Source organism: Callithrix jacchus, chromosome 7 (genome assembly GCF_049354715.1).
Source record: "Callithrix jacchus isolate 240 chromosome 7, calJac240_pri, whole genome shotgun sequence".
Classification (NCBI taxonomy): domain Eukaryota; kingdom Metazoa; phylum Chordata; class Mammalia; order Primates; family Cebidae; genus Callithrix; species Callithrix jacchus.
In genome coordinates this window covers 89,893,315-89,914,084 of record NC_133508.1, presented here as the reverse complement: position 1 = coordinate 89,914,084, position 20,770 = coordinate 89,893,315, and the positions used below count along the sequence as shown (strand labels likewise).

The window sequence follows — 20,770 nt, the reverse complement described above, 5'->3', positions numbered from 1 at the left end:
AGTCAACTGTAGGTAAGTATAGCCCATCAAAAACATTATGAACGCAGTTTACCTCAGCAATAAGTCATTCCCAGGCCCACAGTGTTGAGAAACATTGAGTTGGTGCTCTGAGGAGTCAGAGAAAATAATCCCTACCTCCACAGCATTACAGTTGTTAGAAAAGAGCACACAATCAAAAAATAAAAGGTCATACCAAGCACCAGGTCAGTGCTACAGACTCTTTTTAAGTGTCACAGAAGAAAAGGATGTTCATCCCATCTTCATGTTTGCTAGGCCAAGGTTGTTATCACAGTGTATTTAGCCCAACAACAATTCTAAAATCATTTTACATCCACATATCCTTCTCAAGAAGCCTAGATAGCCATGTTTACAGAGCGTGACCCCACACCAGTAATAGATGATGAGACAGAGGGCAAAACACTGACCCAAGAACTAATCCATTTATTTCTAAGGATTTTGTACTAAGACTGAATCAGATGCTAATGGACCCTTGAACTAAATGATCCTGTAGGGTGGAGTTAGAACACTCATGTTGAGCCAGGTATAAGCAGTGGAAGCTGTAAAAATGAAGCCGAATAATAGACAACCCTACAGAGAGAACAGCCTCAGAAAATAATTCCACACTTTCTGTCCTCATGCTGGCTAGCTGTCCTTTTTTTGTCCCTAGGTTGCTAACTCGTCAGTGAGATTTTTGTGTTCTTAAAAACATCTCCCTCTGCCACCCTCACTGCGTTTAAGCCAGCTCGAGAGACTGTTCCTTGCCACCAAATTATCTTAGAGCAAGGACATTTGAAGCCAGGTGTGATGGCTCATGCCTGTAATCCCAGCACTTTGGGAGGCCGAGGCGGGCAGATTACTTGATGGCAGGAGTTGGAGACCAGTCTGGCCAACATGATGAAACCCCATCTCTACTAAAAATACAGAAATTAGCCACGTGTGGTGGTGTGCACCTGTAATCCCAGCCTCTCTGGAGGCTGAGGCACAAGAATCATTTGAACCCAGGAGGCAGAGGTTAAGAAAATTGAGAAAAAAAGGCCTGGCACAGTGGCTCACACCTGTAATCCCAGTGCTTTGGGAGGCCAAAGTAGGCAGATCAACTGAGGTCAGGAGTTCAAGACCAGTCTGGCCAACATGGTGAAACCTCATCTCTACTAAAAATACAAAAATTAGCTGGGCGTGGTGGTGCATGCCTGTAATCCCAGCTACTCGGGAGGTGGCAGGAGAATCAATTGAACCTGGGAGATGGAGGTTGCAGTGAGCTGAGATCATGTCACTGCACTCCAGCCTAGGAGACAGCTAGACTCTGTCTCAAAAAAAAAAAAAAAAAAAAAAGGAGAGAAAAAAGAAAAATTAAGAAAAAAATTAAAATTGTTAAATATGTTAAATGGAAATATCACAGGGATCATCATACTTTTTTGTTTTTGTTTTTATTTTTCTGGAGGCAGAGTCTTGCCCTGTTTCCCAGGCTGGCGTGATCTTGGCTTACTGCAACTTCTACCTCCTGGGTTCAGGCCATTCTCCTGACTCAGCCTCCCAAATAGCTGGGATTACAGGCACATGCTGCCGTGCCTGGCTAATTTTTTGTATTTTTTAGTAGAGATGGGGTTTCACTGTGTTGCCCAGGCTGGTCTCAAACTCTTGTGTTCAGGCAATCTGCCCACCTTGGCCCCACAAAGTGTGAAGATTACAGGTGTGAGTCACCGCGCCCAGCCCATTCTTGCATTCTTTAAAGTTTTGAGGGAGGCCCTAAACTCTGTCATTTCACTAAAATGTCACAGGTTTTTGATTTATTATATTAGCCATTATTAGGGAGCAGTTTCAGGGGCTTCCACTTGGCCTTTCTTACTATTACAGTAGTTCTTCATCTACAGTGAGGGTTCTGCAATTTCTTTCTTTCTTTTGTTTGAGACAGAGTTTTGCTCTTGTTGCCCAGGCTGGAGTACAATGGCACGATCTCAGCTCACTGCAACCTCTGCCTCCCAGATTCAAGCAATTCTCCTGCCTGACTCTATTTCCTGACCCATATATACTCTTATTGCAATAGGGGGACCATCCTGATGCTTTAGGTCCCCAGATATCAGTGTTAACTTGGATCCAGTATACAGCAACCCTTGAAAGATCTGGATATTTTCCTAACTCTAGTGTAGGGTTATCTGAATAAATGACCTTAGGTCCCTTTGGAGAAGAACTGGAGGAATCACTACTATATACACTTGCTGTGGTTTAGTAGGTTTCTTCCTTATGGAGGCCTGGTCTCTCCTTCAGTTGATGGCTTCTAGGTCTGAAAACAGGCAAAGATTTATGACTTTCTGGTTCAGCTGCTCTCAGCCATCTCCTCAGTCTTTTTTTAAAAACATAATTTAAAATGTCTAAAATTGTATCAGTATGTTGAAAGATATCTGTACTCCCATGTTTATTGCAGCACTATCTACAAGGGCCAAGATTTGGAAGCAACCTATGTCCATCAACAGATCAACAGATGAAGAAAATATGGCACATACACTCAATGGAGCACTATTTAGCCATGAAAAAGAATGAGGCCCTGTCATTTGCAATGACATGGATGGAACTGGAGGTCATTATGTTAAATGAAATAAGCCAGGCACTGAAAGACAAACCACATATTCTGACTTATTTGTGGGAACTAGAAATTAAACTCATGGAGATAGAGAGTAGAATGATGGTTACCAGATGCTGGGAAGGGTAGGGGGAAGTGAGGATGGTTAATCAGTACAAAAATATAGTTAGGTAAAATGAATAAGATCTAGTATTTGATAGCACAATAGAGTGGCTACAGTCAACAATGATTTATTGTACTTTTTTTTTTTTGAGACAGAGTTTCGCTCTTATTGCCCAGGCTGGAGTGCAATGGCACAATCTTGGCTCACTGCAACCTCTGTCTACCAGATACAAGCAATTCTCCTGCCTCAACCTCCTAAGTAGCTGGGATTACAGGCATGCGCCACGACACCTGGCTACTTTTTGTATTTTTAGTAGAGATGGGGTTTCTCCATATTGGCCAGGCTGATCTCGAACACCTGACCTCGTGATCTGCCTGCCTCGGCCTTCCAAAGTGCTGGGATTACAGGCATGAACCATTGCACCCGGCCTAAATACATTTAAAAATTACTAAAAGAGGCCGGGCACGGTGGCTCACCCCTGTAGTCCCAGCACTTTGGGAGGCCTGGGCAGGCGGATCACGAGGTCAGGAGATCAAAACCATCCTGGCTAACACAGTGAAACCCTATCTCTACTAAATATACAAAAAAGCCAGGCGTGGTGGCACACATCTATAGTCCCAGCTACTCAGGAGGCTGAGGCAGGAGAATCCCTTGAACCCAGGAGGCGAGGTTGCTATGAGCGGAGATTGCGCCACTGCACTCTAGCCTTGGCGACAGAGTAAGACTCTATCTCAAAAAAATAAAATAAAATAAAATATCTAAAAGAGGATGGGCCTGGTGGCTCACACCTGTAATCCCAGCACTTTGGGAGGCTGAAGTGGGTGGATCACCTGAAGTCAGGAGTTCAAGACCAGCCTGGCCAACATGGCAAAACCCCATCACCACTAAAAAAAAAAAAAAAAAAAAAAAAAAGAAAATTAGCCAGGCGTGGTGGTGTGCACCTGTAGTCCCAGCTACTTAGCAGGCTGAGGCAGGAGAATCACTTGAACCTGAGAGGTGGAGGCTGCAGTGAGCCAAGATCATGCCACTGTACTCCAGCCTAGGAAACAGAGTGAGCCTCTGTCTCAAAAAACAAAAATAAAAATTAAAAAACCCCAAAAATAAAAAACTAAAAGAGCATAATTGGATTGTTTGTAACACAAAGAAAGGATCAATGTACCCCACAAATGTATACATCTATTATGTACCCACAAATTTTTTTTTGAGGCAGGGTTCACTCTGTTGACCAGGCTGGAGTACAATGGCATGAACATGGCTCACTGTAGCCTCAACCTCCTGGGCTCAAGTGATCCTTCGGCCTCAGCCTCCTATGTAGCTGAGATCACAGGCATGTGCCACCAAACCTGGCTAAGTTTTTTATTTTTTGTAGAGATGGAGTCTGACTTTGTTGCCCACGCTGGTTTAAACTCTTGTGCTCAAGCAATCCTCCTACCTTCCCAAAGTGCTGGATTATAGGAGTAAGCCACCATGCCTGCCCCTTACAATAATTAAAATTTTTTAAAAATTTAATTGTGGCTGAGCGTGGTGGCTCACGCCTGTAATCCCAGCACTTTGGGAAGCCAAGGCAGGCAGATCACGAAGTCATGAGATCGAGACTATCCTGGTCAACATGGTGAAACCCCGTCCCTACTAAAAATACAAAAATTAGCTGGGCGTGGTGGCGCGCACCTGTAGTCCCAGCTACTTGGGAGGCCGAGGCAGGAGAATTGCTTCAACCCAGGAGGCGGAGGTTGCAGTGAGCTGAGATCACGCCACTGCACTCCAGCCTGGCGCCTGGCGATGGAGTGAAACTGTCTCAAAAAAAAAATTTAATTGTGATAAACATACAATATAAAATTTACAAATCTCAACCATCTTTAAGAATATAGTTCATGGTGTTAAGTATACTCATGTTGTCGTGCAACAAATCCCCAGAACTTTTTCATTTTGTAAAACTGAAACTCTATACCCATTAAAAAACTCACCATTTTCCCCTCCCCCAGGCCCTGGAAACCACCAGTCTATTTTCTGTTTCTATGAATTTGACCACTTTATATCTCAGATAAGTGGAATAATACAGTATTTGTCTTTTTTTCTTCTCATCCATTCTTGAACTCCTGTGCTTAATACAATGGGCATCCATCTATCTTGTCCCTGAGAACATCATGTTCTTTGAATCACCTCCAAAATCTCTCCTGGCCACCCCTTCCTGGCTACCCATTCTAACATTAAGTCCACCCTTTTTCCAATGGTTTAGTGCTGCCACTTGACCTCTGCTATTCTGATATCTATCCCCATTGCTACTTGGAAGCCCAACTCCTATCATTAGATCTGACTTAAAGGACAGTTGCCATAATCTTCATGATGCTGGTATCTCCCCAAACTAGTGCATTCCTTGTTTCCTTGGTAAATGGCGTGTCCTCAAGGCCCTTCCAAGAAGCATGATAAACTGGTGGATTTTCCAAGATTATTTAGACCCATTCCAGCAGGTCCCCTTCTCTGAGTCTTTATTTTTCTTTTTGAGACAGAGTTTTGCTGTTGTCGCCCAGGCTGGAATACAATGGCGTGGTCTCAGCTCACTGCAACCTCCAGCTCCTGAGTTCAAGTGATTCTCCTGCCTCAGCCTCCTGAGTAGCTGGGATTACAGGCATCCACCACCATGCCTGACTAAAATTTTTAGTAGAGATGGGATTTCACCATGTTGGCCAGACTGGTCTTGAGCTCCTGACCTCAGGTGATCCGCCTCCCTCGGCCTCCCAAAGTGCTGAGATTACAGATGTGAGCCACCGCACCTGTCCTCTCTGAGTGTTTTGATTCTCTTTACCATAGTTTGCCATGGTAGTTCTGGCATCTCTACTTTAATGTGAATGTAGGCTGTCCCTTTCTCGAACTTCAAAGATCCATTCCAGCAGTGTACAGAATGATCCCCTGGGGCCCTTGTAGGGTTTCAAATCCTGTGTCAAAGGAGAGTGCCCTGATATTGATGAACTCTTCCTATCCAGCTTTACCTTTCCCCATTTACCCCTCCCTCAGGCATATTCTTCTGGTACTCACCAGCACATGTAAGCCAGATTCTATTGCCACTTTGGCATATATCTCCCTTTTCCCTTAGCATACCCTGCATTTACCTAGTTGTGGTATTTGATCCTAGTTGTGGGACTAGTGGCCAGGAAGAGTGATCAGGACAGATTCTGAGGAGGGCCTACATTGTCTTGTAAGTTACCTACAAAGGGAGTAGGGAACAGGCCTTTATCTTCCTACTTGAGACAGTGAGTCACTTCAATAGGCCCACAGGTTTCAAAGCTATCTTGAGATTCAAGCTTCTCAAATGCATCTACTTACATGTCCTTACTTCAAATCTCAGGGTCCTACTTTTTTCCTATTAAGGCCCAGCTTCTGTGAGGAGATTTGCCTATGCTGAGAATTCAGCCTTTTATCAAATCTTTCTCTCTCACAATTCTGCCTGATAATTAAACACCTCTTACTGGCTGCACGGGATGAAAGTCTCTTTAAATGCTACCTGTGTGTTCTTTTGCTTTAAATTGTTGATTAAGTTGAAAATGACTAAGCCTGTCATTTTCTTCCTTTCTTTTCTGTTCTTCTTTTTTCTTTCTTTTTTTTTTTTCCTTTAGAGACAGAGTCTTGCTCTGTTACCCAGGCCGGAGGGCAGGGGCATGATCATGGCTCACTGAAGGCTTGAACTCCTGGGTTCAAAGAATCTTCCCACCTTGGCCTCCTGAGTAGCTGGGACTACAGGCATAAGCCAACACAGCCAACTAATTAAAAAAATTTTTTTGTGTGTGGAGACAGGGTCCCACTATGTTTCCCAGGCTGGTCTTGAACTCCTGAGCTCAAGTGATCCTCCTGCCTCAGTCTCCCAAGTGCTGGGATTATACACGAGAGACACCACATCTGGCTCATTTTCTTTCATCAGTTGATCAATGGCATTTGGCAATAGACTCCCACTCCCACAATCCTTATAGTTGCATTTCCCATATATTTCTCAAATGCCTATGACATTGCACCAGCTAGACTGAATATTCCCTTCCTTCCACCTATATTCCACCCCAATTCACTATAGGTGAAAGTCTTACAGTTACATATATGGCATGCCAGAGAATTCTCATTCCATCTACCACATTACCATCCAGTCCAAGTGGGATCCAACTCCAGAACTGCATTCTTAGGTCTGCTTTTTTTTTTTTTTGAGACAGAATTTCGCTCTTGTTACCCAGGCTGGAGTGCAATGGCGCAATCTCTACTCACTGCAACCTCCGCCTCCTGGGTTCAGGCAATTCTCCTGCCTCAGCCTCCCGAGTAGCTGGGATTACAGGCACACACCACCATGCCCAGCTAATTTCTTGTATTTTTAGTAGAGACGGGGTTTCACCATGTTGACCAGGATGGTCTCGATCTCTTGACCTCGTGATCCACCCGCCTTGGCCTCCCAAAGTGCTGGAATTACAGGCTTGAGCCACCGCGCCCGGCCAGGTCTGCATTTTAGGACCATTTGTGGTACCAAATGTTTTACCTTAGGTTCCCTAGAAGCAGAGCCTGAGATACGGATTCTGGTTCAAGTAACTTACTGAAGTAATGGAGTAAAGACAAGGAAGAATGTCGATTCCCACTCTGGTCTAACTCCACAGGGAAACTGGAACAAGAACTGTACTCCAAAATTAGTCCCTTGAAACAAGGGACTGTGTCAGACAGTCACTGACAAGTCTTCACCCTGGTTCCCTCACCACCAAGGGAGAAAGCTCCTGTTTGGTTGAGGGCAAGTCTCCAAGAAGGGGACAGCTGCGAGTTGTATCAGCTGAGACAGGCCCTTGCTCTGTTGCTCAGGCTGGAGTGCAGTGGTGTGATAATAACTCACTGTAGCCTTGATCTTTTGGGCTCAAGCTATCCTCTCAAGTAGCTGGGACTACAAAAGTGTAACTACACCCAGCCAATTAAAAATTTTTTTTGTAGAGTTGGGAGTCTTGCTCTGCTGCCCAGGCTGTTCTCAAACTCCTGGCCACAAGTGGTTCTCCTGCCCAATGTGCTAAGATTATAGGTGTGAGCCACTGCACTTGGCTTGTATTTTCTTAAGCTCTGTAGACCTGAAACATAGCAGTTATATTGCCTTCAAAATATTGTCTTCAAATAATTTGTCTACAAGTCCAAAATACCAAGTATATTCAAAATAATTTTAAAACAAAGAATACTTTTCATAAATTTGGGGCAAACCGTATAGAAATGTCAAGTGTTAGATTACGGGGTACTGCCACAAACTCAGCTAGTGGATGACATGTCCGATATTACATTTTTTAAGTAAAAAAGATTCTTAATTTTGAAACAAAGCTGGCTCCCAAAAAGTTTGGATATGGAATTATGGACCTGTTGCTACCATTTTTTAAGGTGCAAAATTATATATACATACGTATACATATATCAAAAGTAACAATGCAAGAGGGATTTACTTTCCCCATTTTTCAGATGAAGGATCAGAGGTAAAAAAGGTTAACTAACTTACTCAAGGAGTCAAGTTAGTGAATGGAAAAGCAATGGCTGTGAGACTTTCGATGCCCAATCTTTTCCCATTGCATCATGCTGAGTCTGCTGGTGAAATCATTGCTAGTTCATGTAATGATATTCACTGTCAGTAATCTGTGATGTTTTGAAAGGAGCACTGTGACTTCTAGGAGCTTTACTATCTAAACATAATGGAAAATCCCTGGACTTCATGATTTTGACGGTGTTTTCCACCCCCTTGGATTCTGTATGATTTTATAAATTCTAAGTAAAATGCCACTGATAGATTATCACCATTGTTATTTAACACGTATGGAGGACCTGCGCTTCAACTTTGCACAAAAATGAGAACTTTCTATTTTACTTGCTAGCATTTATTCCTCTCAGAGAGTAATTTTCATGGGATTGGGAAGAAATACTTATGAGAACATCAAGGCCAAGTAAAAAAGAAATGGGCTTAGGCCAGGCACCGTGGCTTATGCCTATAATCCCAGCACTTTGGGAGGCCAAGGTGGGTGGATCACTTGAGGCCAGGAGTTCCAGACTTCGTCTCTACTATTTAAAAAAATACAAAAATTAACCACACTTGGTGGCACACACCTGTAGTCCCAGCTACTCAGGAGGCTACCTCATGCAGCCCAGAGAACATTTATATCTTTTTCTTTTTTTTTTGAGACAGTCTCACTCTGTTGCCCAGGTTGGAGTAAAGTGACAGTGTCTCAGCTTACTACATCCTCTGCCTCCTGAGGTAGAAGGATCACCTGAACCCTGGAGGCAGTGGTTTCAGTGACTAAGATCACACCACTGCACTCTAGCCTGGGTGTCAGAGCAAGACCCTATCTCAAAAAAAAAAAAGGAGTTAGACCTAAACTCAAATCCAATTTTTGCCACGACATTCATTCAATAATATATAATGAAGTTATGTCACTGTGGGATATGGTGGCAGCGGACGGGGGGAGGAACATTGGTCTCTAGATGTCAGGTTTCTATTTCTCCATACTGAATACCTTATATTAGATTTAATATGTCTTCTTCTTCCTCCTTCCCCTCCCCTTCTCCTTCTCCTTCCTCTTCCCTTTCTCCCTTCTCCCTCCTCCTCTCCTTATTTTTTTTAGAAACAGATGTCACTAGGCTGCCCAGGCTGGAGTGCAGTGGCTATTCACAGGTGCTGTCATAGCACATCATAGCCCAGAACTGCTGGGCTCAAGCTATCCTCCTGCTTCAGCCTCCTGAGTAATGGGGCTATATAAGGACACAGGTGCACACCACTGTACCTGGCAATTTTTGCAAACTATAACCAAGAAATAAAAGAAATCAAAATTTTTTTTCTCTAGATAACTAAAAAATGACTGTGAAAGTGTGACTTTTTCCTTTTATAAAAATTTGCTTGAGAACATTTATATCTTTTTTTTTTTTTTTTTTGAGATGATGTCTTGCTCTGTCACCCATGCTGGAGTGCAGTCCATAATCTCTGCTGACTGCAACCTCCACCTCTCAGGTTCAAGTGCTCCTCCTGCCTCAGCCTCCCAAGTACCTGGGATTACAGACTCCCATCACCATACCTGGCTAATTTTTAGTAGAGATGGGGTTTCACCACGTTGGCCAGGCTGATCCCAAACTGCTGACCTCAGGTGATCAACCCATCTCACCTCCCAAAGTTCTGGGATTACAGGTTAAGGTACCACATCCAGCCCATTTATATCTTATATATACTTTGTGGAATGAATGATCACCAAAGTCAGGGTACTTGAGCATGAGTGAATCCAGTTAGCTAGAAGCCAGGCCATGGATAAACTTTTCTTTTCTTTTCAAATAGAGATGGGGTGTCACCATGTTGGCCAGGCTGGTTTCGAACTCCTGACCTCAGGTGATCCACCCATCTCGGCCTCCCAAAGTGCTGGGATTACAGGCGTGAGCCACCATGCCCAGCCGGATAAACTTTTCAATGCTGATTTTATCTGTTTCTTTCTTTTTTTTTTTTTCTATCTGTCATCCAGTCTGGAGTGCAATGGCACACTCTCAGCTCACTGCAACCTCCACCTTCTAAATTCAAGCAATTCTCCTGCCCTAGCCTCCCAAGTAGCTGGGATTACAGGTGTTCACCACTGCCCAGCTAATTTTTTGTATTTTTAGTAGAGACAGGGTTTCACAATTTTGGCCAGGCTGGTCTCGAACTCCTGACCTCAGGTGAGCCACCCACCTTGGCCTCCAAAGTGCTGGGATTATGGGCGTAAGCCACCATGCCTAGCTGCTGTTTTTGTTTTTTTCAGACAGTCTTGCCCTGTGACCCAGGCTGGAGTGTAATGGCGCAATCTTGGCTCACTGTAACTTCCACCTCCTAGGTTCAAGTGAGTCTCCTGCCTCAGCCTCCCTGAGTGTTTGGGATTACAGGTGCGCACCACGACGCCTGGTTAATGTTTTGTATCTTTAGTAGAGACAGGGTTTTGCCATGTTGACCAGGCTGGTCTCAAACTCCTGACCTTGTGATCCACCCATTGGTTCAAAAGTATATTGAACCAATATATTGTAGTTCAATATATTTTTGTTGAGTGAGTCCCCCATTAACAATATTTCCTGGTTAATTTTTTGTATCTTTAGTAGAGACAAGGTTTTACCATGTTGACCAGGCTGGTCTCAAACTCCTGACCTTGCGATCCACCCGCCTCAGCCTCCCAAAGTGCTGGGATTATGGGCATGAGCCACCACGCTTGGACTGTTTGTTTCTGAGACAGAGTCTTGCTTTCACCCAGGTTGGAGTGCAGTGGCATGACCTCAGCTCACTGCAACCTCTGCCTCCCTGGTTCAACCAATTCTCCTGCCTCAGCCTCCTGAGTAGCTGGGATTACAGGTGCACACCACCACAGCTGGCAAATTTTTGCATTTTTAGTAAAGATGGAGTTTCACCATGTTGGCCAGGCTGACCCTGAGCTATCTCATTTGCTCTGGCTTTCCCAGTTTGCCACAGATAACTATGCTTTCCCTGGTATCAATTCCTATAGTACAAAGAATTCACATAAGGACTTTCCCATTTACTCATCGATTTGACACACTTAATCTCATTTATTTCCTGTGAAGTTACCATTATCAGGGAAGGGCCATTCTCTTCACCACCCTCCTCACTAGGCATCCTTCTAGTGCCTAGGACACTGATGGGCCCCTAACAGGCAAAACAGTGAAAACTTGACTAAATGAAGAAATCAGCATTTGGGTTGGGGGCAAAAGTTGAAAGACAGAGGAGGTAGCAAACAAAAGCCATTAAACAGAGAAAGGGATAATTAAAAGAAGAGTGTGTTGACAGCTGCAAAATCAGGAAACGTAGACAATTGGTAATGTCCTAGTTCCCTGTCTTAGGTCAGGCTCTCTAGCAAACAATCTGCATCAGACACTACTATCAGGCAGAGGCCTTATTAGGGCATGCTCTTCAGATCAGTGCCCGAGAGGAAGTGAGGGGCATGTGATTGGGAAGAGTTGGGCTGTGATGCAGTTATAAACAAACCTCCACTGACCCTTCAGAGAGCTCAGGAGCCAAAATGACCTAGAGTCATCTGGAATTGAGCCAAAGGGGTGAAACCTTTAAGTCTCCCACTTATCCCACCATTGACCACTCATTAGATACAGACTGCACCCAGGATGGAGGCATACACTTGGATTGGCAGTTCCTTTGCCATGGCAGTTCCCAGAAAGGGATTCAGTAGCTGGGGATAGGATTGCCTTAATCCTGAATTGGGTATCTGAGAGGTGTACCACAGCATCCATCTTGTTTCCAAACTACGTTATTGGATGCTTGACACCACACTGCACAGAAGTTCCCCCTCTAACATGGGCTTGGCTATAATGTCCTTAACAGACATGTTTCTTCATTTCTACATGGATTCTTACCAGAAACTCTTATTATTTATGATAATTGACGTGAGTTTCCTAAACTTCTAAAAGCTTAAAACAACACATGTGGCCGGAGGGTGGTGGCTCAGGCCTGTAATCCAAGCACTTTGGACGCCAAGGTGAGCGGATCACCTGAGGTCGGGAGTCCAAGACCGGTCTGACCAACATGGTGAAACCCCTACTTAATTAAAAAAATTTAAAAAAAAACCATGCAATTCAGTTGATGACTTCTCACTGAAAGGTAGGGATGATTATCCTCATTTTATAGCTTTGGAAACTGGGGCTCTGAGATGTAAATTCACCTGCAAAAAACCACATTGTGTTGTAGCTAGAATTTGAACACTTCTCCTGAGCCCTTGCCCTTTCATTATACCAATGTTTCCTTCAACATAATACTAATCTAAGTCCTTCAAAATTTATTATTGCAGGTACAGGTGAAATAAAGGTAGAAACAAGGTAAATTTGATAGGTGAAATGTAGTAGGGTTTACCAACTTAAAACTCATTCTTTTTAAAATAATTTTCATTTTATGTTATTTTATTTATTTATTTATTTGAGATGGAGTTTTGCTCTTGTTACCCAGGCTGGAGTGCAATGGCGCGATCTCGGCTCACCGCAACCTCCGCCTCCCGGTTTCAGGCAATTCTCCTGCCTCAGGTTCCTGAGTAGCTGGGATTACAGGCACGTGCCACCATGCCCAGCTAATTTTTTGTATTTTTAGTAGAGATGGGGTTTCACCATGTTGACCAGGATGGTCTCGATCTCTTGACCTCGTGATCCACCCGCCTCGGCCTCCCAAAGTGCTGGGATTACAGACTTGAGCCACCGCGACTGGCCTATTTTATTTATTTAGAGACAGAGTCTTAGCCTGATGCCCAGCCTGGAGTACAGTGGTGCAATCTTGGCTCACTGCAACCTCCACCTCCCAGATTCAAGCAATTCTCCTGTCTGTCTCCCAAGTAGCTAGGATTACAGGCACCCACCACCACACCCGGCTAATTTTTGTATTTTCAGTAGAGATGGGGTTTCACCATGTTGGCCAGGATGATCATGAACTCCTGACCTCAAGTGACCCGCCCACCTCGGCCTCCCAAAGTTCTAGGATTACAGGTGTAAGCTACCATGGCTGGCCAAATTTTTATTTTTAATAGAGATGGGCTCTCATTATGTTGCCCAAGCTGGTCTCAAACTCTTGGGCTCAAGTGATCTGCCTGCCTTGACCTCCCAAAATGCTGAGATTACCGGTGTGAGCCACTGCACCCAGCCTAAAGCTCATTCTTTTCTTTCTATGCCAATACTGTTTTTTATCTTGGGTATATGTACTATCTCTCCTGATAAATTTGTATAAGGTATACATAAGAAAGACCATCTCTCTTATAGTGGTCTATTCATCAGTGAGTCTCTGAACCGGTTCAATATATTTTTGTTGAGTGGGTCCCCCATTAACAATATTTCAATGGTTTGCCATCACCTAAATGCCATTACCCTGGCACTAAAGCCTTTTACTGTCTGGCTGCAGCCCAGCTTCCCAGACTCTGACCAGGTCTTCTGAACTACTTGTTCCCTTTCTTTCTTTTTTTTTTTTTTTAAAGATGGGGTTTCACAATGATGGCCAGGATGGTCTTGAACTCCTGACCTCAGGTGATCCACCTACCTCAGCCTCCCAAAGTGCTAAGATTACTGGCATGAGCCACCGTCCCAGGCTACTTGTTCCTTTTCATGCCCAGTACTTTTGGAACTTCTTCTTCCTCTGCCTGAAATGCCCTTCTGCTTTTCTGATTGTCAGATGCATCCTACCATTATTCAGGATTCAGCTCAAGTGCTACCTCCTTTGTAGTGTCATTACACTTTGTATATAACTCTATTTGAACAACTAATAATACCTAGCATCCCCATATGCCTCTTTACACACACACATACACACACACACACTCGTGAATCCTCACAACCATTCTTCAAGGAAGTTATCCTTATCCTTTTTATAGACAGATTAATTCAGAGATATAAAGAGGCTAACCTAGTTTCATAGCCAGTAAGTTAATGTGTGTGCCTGTTTTTCAAACCCAAGTCTATCTGTCTAACTTCAAAGTCACTGTAATTGTTTTTTCTACATGATCTCAGGGACAGAAACCTCTTGTGCTTTCTCTTTGTTTCTCCCAGGCCTACATTGTGCTTGGTGAATAGCAGGCACTCCATAAATAGTTCTTTGCTGAAAAAATTGCTAGTGTACATCACGCTAGATCCTATTTCCATGTTTTAATTTGAGTATTTTCCAACCTGAAGTGCACAAATGCACTGCCTCCTCTCTATTTAAATTCTACCTATCCTTTGGAATGCCTCTTCTGTAGAGCCTCCTTAGCTATGGCAATCTATACTTCTCTCTTTCTCTCTTGTTTTTTTTTTCCCCCCACCCCAGCCTTTGTTTTCAAGTTTTAGATAAGGTCTTGCTATGTTGCCTTGGCTGGACTTGAACTCCTGGGCTCAGGCATCCTCCTGCCTCAGCCTCCTGAGTAGCTGGCACTACAGGCGTGCGCCACCATGCCTGACTTACAGCCTGCACTGATCTTTCCCCTGTGTCAGAATAATGCCAGCCTACACTTTACTATTTGAGCCCTGGATTACATTCTTCCCTATGTTGGACTTGTATTGCTTTATTCATGGTTAGCTTTTCAGACCAAGGACAAGGTCTTCACTTTGGAATGTTCCAGAGCACATAGCAGAGGCCTAATCACATGGCTCACTGACTGGAAGACATTTCATCTAGAGCCAAATAGCCTTCAGTAATATTGGAAAGTTACATTCAATTTTACACACTTTTAAGAGTCTAACTCCTTCTCTGTTATTAAGAATCTTCCCTCTTTGAACAAAAAACAGGGATTTTTTTTTTTTTTTGAGACAGTGTCTTCTTCTCTCATCCAGGCTGGAGCACAGTGGCATGATCATAGCTCACTATAATCTTGAGCTCCTGGGCTCAAGCCAATTTCCTGCCTCAGCCTCCTGAGTTGCTAGTGCTACAGGCAAGTGCCACCATGCCTAGCTAATTTTTTATATATTTTTTTAGAGACAGGGTCTTGCTATGTTGCCCAGGCTAGAAGAAACAGTGATTTTTTGTTTGTTTTTTTAGAGATGGGGTTTCACCATGTTGGCCAGGCTGGTTTCAAACTCTTGACTTCAAGCAATCCACCCACCTCGGCCTCCCAAAGTGCTGGGATTACAGGCATGAGCTACCGCGCCCAGCAAAACAGTGATTTTTAATAAGGAGGTACAATAAATCCGGTACTAATACAGGATAAAAATTAAAAACCGAGATGAACACTAACTAGATCAAGAGTCTGTCATCACAACTCCAACTTCTACTTTCAGTCCTGTAATTAATTTCCAGGTTATATTCTGTGAACCCCAGACTCTAACCTGATTCTACCAAGTTAGAATATTTGACTATGATTCTACTAAAATTGTTTTATTATAGATTCAACTCTACAAACCCAGTAATTTATGTTTGGAACTCCAGGTTACATCCTGTGAATCCCTTATCCTCCCATTGGGCAATCAGCTTCTTCCATTAAAGCCGAAGACACTGCTTTTAAAACTATAGCTTCTATTTTGGTAACTCCAGATTCTATTCTCTAAGCCCCAGATTCTAATATTTTAATAATACAGTTTCTGGCCGGGCGCAGTGGCTCAAGCCTGTAATCCCAGCACTTTGGGAGGCCGAGGCGGGTGGATCACAAGGTCAAGAGATCGAGACCATCCTGGTCAACATGGTAAAACCCCGTCTCTACTAAAAATACAAAAAATTAGCTGGGCATGGTGGCGCGTGCCTGTAATCCCAGCTACTCAGGAGGCTGAGGCAGGAGAATTGCCTGAACCCAGGAGGCAGAGGTTGTGGTGAGCCGAGATTGTACAATTGCACCCCAGCCTGGGTAACGAGAGTGAAACTCCGTCTCAAAAAAAAAAAAAAAAAAAAGTAATAATAATAATAATACAGTTTCTACTACCAAGGCCTGACATTCTAACATTAGAACTCCAAGTGTGTTCTGTGTTCTTGGAATCATATACCCCATTTTTGCAACATTTTATTCTCTGAACCCAAGTTCCTATTATCAGAGCTCACATTCTTCTATTGAAACTTAAAATTCCATTATTGGAATATTGGAACTTGATCTACTTTAATATTCTAGATTCTACTATTAAAACTCCATGTCTTAGTCTCCCCAGAAGATTCTACTATTAAAACTCAAGGTTCTTTTTTTTTTTTTTGAGATGGAGTTTCGCTCTCGTTACCCAGGCTGGAGTGCAATGGCGCGATCTCAGCTCACTGCAACCTCCGCCTCCTGGGTTCAGGCAATTCTTCTGCCTCAGCCTCCTGAGTAGCTGGGATTACAGGCACGCACCACCATGCCCAGCTAATTTTTGTATTTTTTTTTTAGTAGAGATGGGGTTTCACCATGTTGACCAGGATGGTCTCAATCTCTTGACCTCATAATCCACCCACCTCGGCCTCCCAAATTGCTGGGATTACAGGCGTGAGCCACTGTGCCCAGCCCCAAAACTCAAGGTTCTACAATAGCAAAGACGTGGAACCAACCCAAATGCCCATCAATGATAGACTGGAGGAAGAAAATGTGGTACATATACACCATGGAATACTATGCAGCCATAAAAAACAATGAGTTTGTGTCCTTTGTAGGGACTTGGATGAATCTGGAAACCATCATTCTCAGCAAACTGACCCAAGAACAGAAAGCCAAGCACTGTATGTTCTCATTCATAGGTGGGTGTTGAATAACGAGAAAACGTGGACTCAGGGAGAGGAGCATCACACACAGGGGACAGTTGCGGTGGAGTAGGGGAGAGACAACACGGGGGGGAAGGAGGGAGGGGAGGGTGGGGAGGGATAACATGGGGAGAAATGCCAGATATAGTATGCACCTAAAGTAAGAAAAAAAGCAACTCAAGGTTCTACTCTTAGAAACTAAAATTCTTTAAGAACTTAGGCTTTACTTTCAGAAACATAGATTCCATTATTTGAATTAGACCTGAAGGTTCACAGCTAAGATGAAAGTTTTGATAGTAGAATCTTGGACTCCAAAACAAAATAAAAACAAAACAAAACAAACAAACAAAAGAATCTTGGACTCCAATTATTGAGATGAAATCAAAATTCTTCATTGGGAACTGTAATTAAATTAATTAATTAATTTATTTATTTGAGACAGCGTTTCGCTCTTGTTGCCCAGGCTAGAGTACAATGGCACCGTCTTGGCTCACTGCAACCTCTGCCTCCCGGGTTCTAGCGAGTCTCCTGCCTCAGCCTCCTGGGTAGCTGAGATAACAGGTGTCTAACACCACACCCAGCTAATTTTTGTATTTTTAGTAGAGATGGGGTTTCACCATGTTAGCCAAGCTGGTCTCAAACTCCTGACCTCAGGTGATCTGCCTGCCTCGGCCTCATAAAGTGCTAGGATTGCAGGTGTGAGCCACCGTGCCTGGCCATGGGAACCCTAATTTTAGAACTGAATTTGTTGGAAACTCCAGATTGTATTGTATTCTACCATTGGACATACAAATTACATTATCAAAACCCAAGATGCTGTTACTGGAATTACAGTTTCTATTATAGTAACTCTAGGTTCTATTGACTAAGCCCCAAAGTTATTATAGTAGTGAAATTCAAGGTTCTCCTAGACTCTAGAATCTAGAGGCACTTATCACAGAGATTAAAAACATGAGCTCTGGAGCCAGACTACTTAATGATTAGATGCCATTTCTGTACTTCTCAGGTGTGTGACCATTGGAAAATTAACCTCTCCATGCCTCAGTTTCCTCATCTATAACACAGTAATGATAACAATAATATTCACCTGCCAGGATTTATTTTTTTGAGCACTAAATGCAATAACAACAACAGGAATACTTACAACAATGCCTGGCACATAGTAAGCACTTAATAAATGTCAGCCATTAGCATTACTACTATTGGAGGTTAATCCTAACACTAATCTAATATGCTAATATGCTATAATCTAATCTAATATGCTAGAATCCAATCTTAGAATTTCATAATTTACTATTGTACCTCAAAGTTCTACTATATAAACTCAAGATACCTCTTTGGAACTCAAAATTGTGCTCTTTGAACCTCATATTTTAAACTTCAACATCTGTATTGCATTATTGGAACCAAAGCTCCAGTCTCAAAGTACAAGATTCTAAGAATATAATTCCCAGTTCTATTCTTATGACTCAAGATTCTAGTTGAGGAACTAAACTAGGTTCTTTCTCCGGGTTCTTTCTGTGAAACTGAAATTCCACTATTGAACCTCTACATTTTACTTTCATAATTTGAGATCCTTCTATTACAACTACAGTTTCAAAATTCAGAGTCTGAGATTCTAATACTAAACTCTAAAAATCTACTCCTGCAACTTCTGGTTTTATTCACTGTGTCTAAGCATTTTACCATTAGAACCCAGCTGCTACTTGGGACCCTAGAATTCTAATATTGAAAGGCTAGGATCTATTCTCTGAACCTGAATCCTACAGTTAGATTCCACAATACGTAAGGAATTTCAATAATGACAACCAAAGATTATATATTTGGACCACAAAATTCTAATCTGTAATCTCTAGATTCTATTTGAGACCTCCAAGTTCTATCAAAGTCTGCGATTCTAATCCTGAACTCCAGGTGCCAAATTTGGAATTGCAGATTTTACTATTTTACTCCAGGTTTTTTTTTTTTTCGAGACGGAGTTTCGCTGTCGTTACCCAGACTGGAGTGCAATGGCGCGATCTCGGCTCACCGCAACCTCCACCTCCTGGGTTCAAGCAATTCTCCTGCCTCAGCCTCCCAAGTAGCTGGGACTACAGGTGCGCACCACCATGCCCAGCTAATTTTTGTATTTTTAGTAGAGACGGGGTTTCACCTTGTTGACCAGGATGGTCTCGATCTCTTAACCCGCCTCAGCCTCCCAAAGTGCTGGGATTATAGGCGCCCGGCCTTTTTTTTTGATACGGAGACTCACTTAGCCCACCAGGCTGTAATGGAATGCAGTGGAGTGATGCCGGCTCACTGCAACCTCTGCCTCCCAGGTTCAAGCAGTTCTCCTACCTCAGCCTCCCGAGTAGCTGGGATTACAGGCATGTGCCTCCACGCCCAGCTAATTCTGTATTTTTAGTAGAGAGGGGGGTTTCAGCATGTTAGCCAGGATGGTCTCAAACTCCGGACCTCAGGTGATCCGCCCACCTCAGCCTCCCAAAAGGCTGGGATTACAGGCATGAGCCACCACACCTGGCCCCAGGTTTCATTCTTTTTATTATTATTATTATTATATATAAATAGTTTATTTACTCTAAACAGCAACACAGACAAAATGTCATATAAACCCAAAGGAAGTTATGCAGAATGGAGAGGCTGCTGACTTGGGATTTGAGGCTTGAAGGCAACACAGCCCAGGCCCTAGAGGAGCTGCCGAGGGAGGGTGCTTTTCTAGACAGCCGGCCGGGGCGTGAGTGCATCCGAGAGCAAGGACTTGCTCCTGGGGACTTATCCAAGTATAAAAGTTTATCATTTTGCAGCAGTTGAAATACATCAATATTAAAAGCAAGTTTTACATAAAAATCAAAATACAAAAGACTGAAGGAAGAGACTCTGTATGAAAAACAGGCAATTGGGCGAATCAAAACTGCATACCAGCAGTGGCAATGGAAGATGGCGCCCACCGAACCCCGGAGCAACTTTAGATTTGCAAAAATGTTGTAAACAAGTTCTTGCCAAACCAATTCCTTCCTTTTTGCGATGCCACAAGGTCGCTGCTTATGACAGTGCAAACTTCTTGGCTTGTGCTCGAACCCTCTTCACATACTCCACTCTGTTTTGGCAGTAAATCGTGTAGGCCTCTGCTTGAGCTGGGTCTTGGATATTTGGTTCATTTAGAAGTTCCTGTATTCCTAAGAGGATCTGTTTGATTGTGATGGCTGGCCTTCAGTCCTTGTCCTCCTCTAAGATGGACAGGCACATTGTCCCCGAAGAGTACATATTTGGGTAAAATAACGGTGGTTCAAATTTACATTTCGGTGGCGAAGATGGATAGTCATCTTTGAAAAGCATCCATATCAATGAAGGAGTTTAAACAAGTCTCCTTCCTGTGGAGTCCCTTTCTTTCCTAGAATGGTGCACTTCCAGTTCATGAGGTTCATGGTGCCGTCAGTATTTTTTTGTTGCAACAGCTACAAAACCAAACGGGTGGTCTTTTCTCCACGCTTTCCTCTCCTGAGTGAGTCTGCTGAGGGCGATCCCTGACATGTTCAGAGTCCCTCGGGTGGCCGCGGCCTCGAGTGGGCGTCGCGGACAGGCGGAGGACCGAGGGGGACTGCGGCGCTTCCCTTTGTCTCGGGACTTCCCTCCGGAGCTCGCTCTGCGAGCCTACTATTATTATTTTTTGATTTGGAGTCTGGCTCTGTCATCCAGGTTGGAGTGCTGTGGCGTGATCTCAGCTCAGTGCAACCTCTGCCTCCCGGGTTCAGGAGATTCTTCTGCCTCAGCCTCCGGAGTAGCTGGGACTACAGGCGCGTGCCACAATGCCCCACTAATTTTTATGTTTTTGGTAGAGACGGGGTTTCGCCACGTTGGCCAGGCTGGTCTCGAACTCCTGACCTCAGATGATCCATCCACCTCAGCCTGGTTTCATTCTTATAACCTGAGATTTGACTCA

General features: G+C 43.6%; 1 pseudogene; it reads right to left on the bottom strand.

The window, feature by feature from the left end:
* Positions 1 to 19,768: 19,768 nt before the first annotated feature.
* Positions 19,769 to 20,411, bottom strand: LOC100895370 (SUMO-conjugating enzyme UBC9 pseudogene; annotated as a pseudogene).
* Between the last annotated feature and the right edge of the window lie 359 nt (positions 20,412 to 20,770).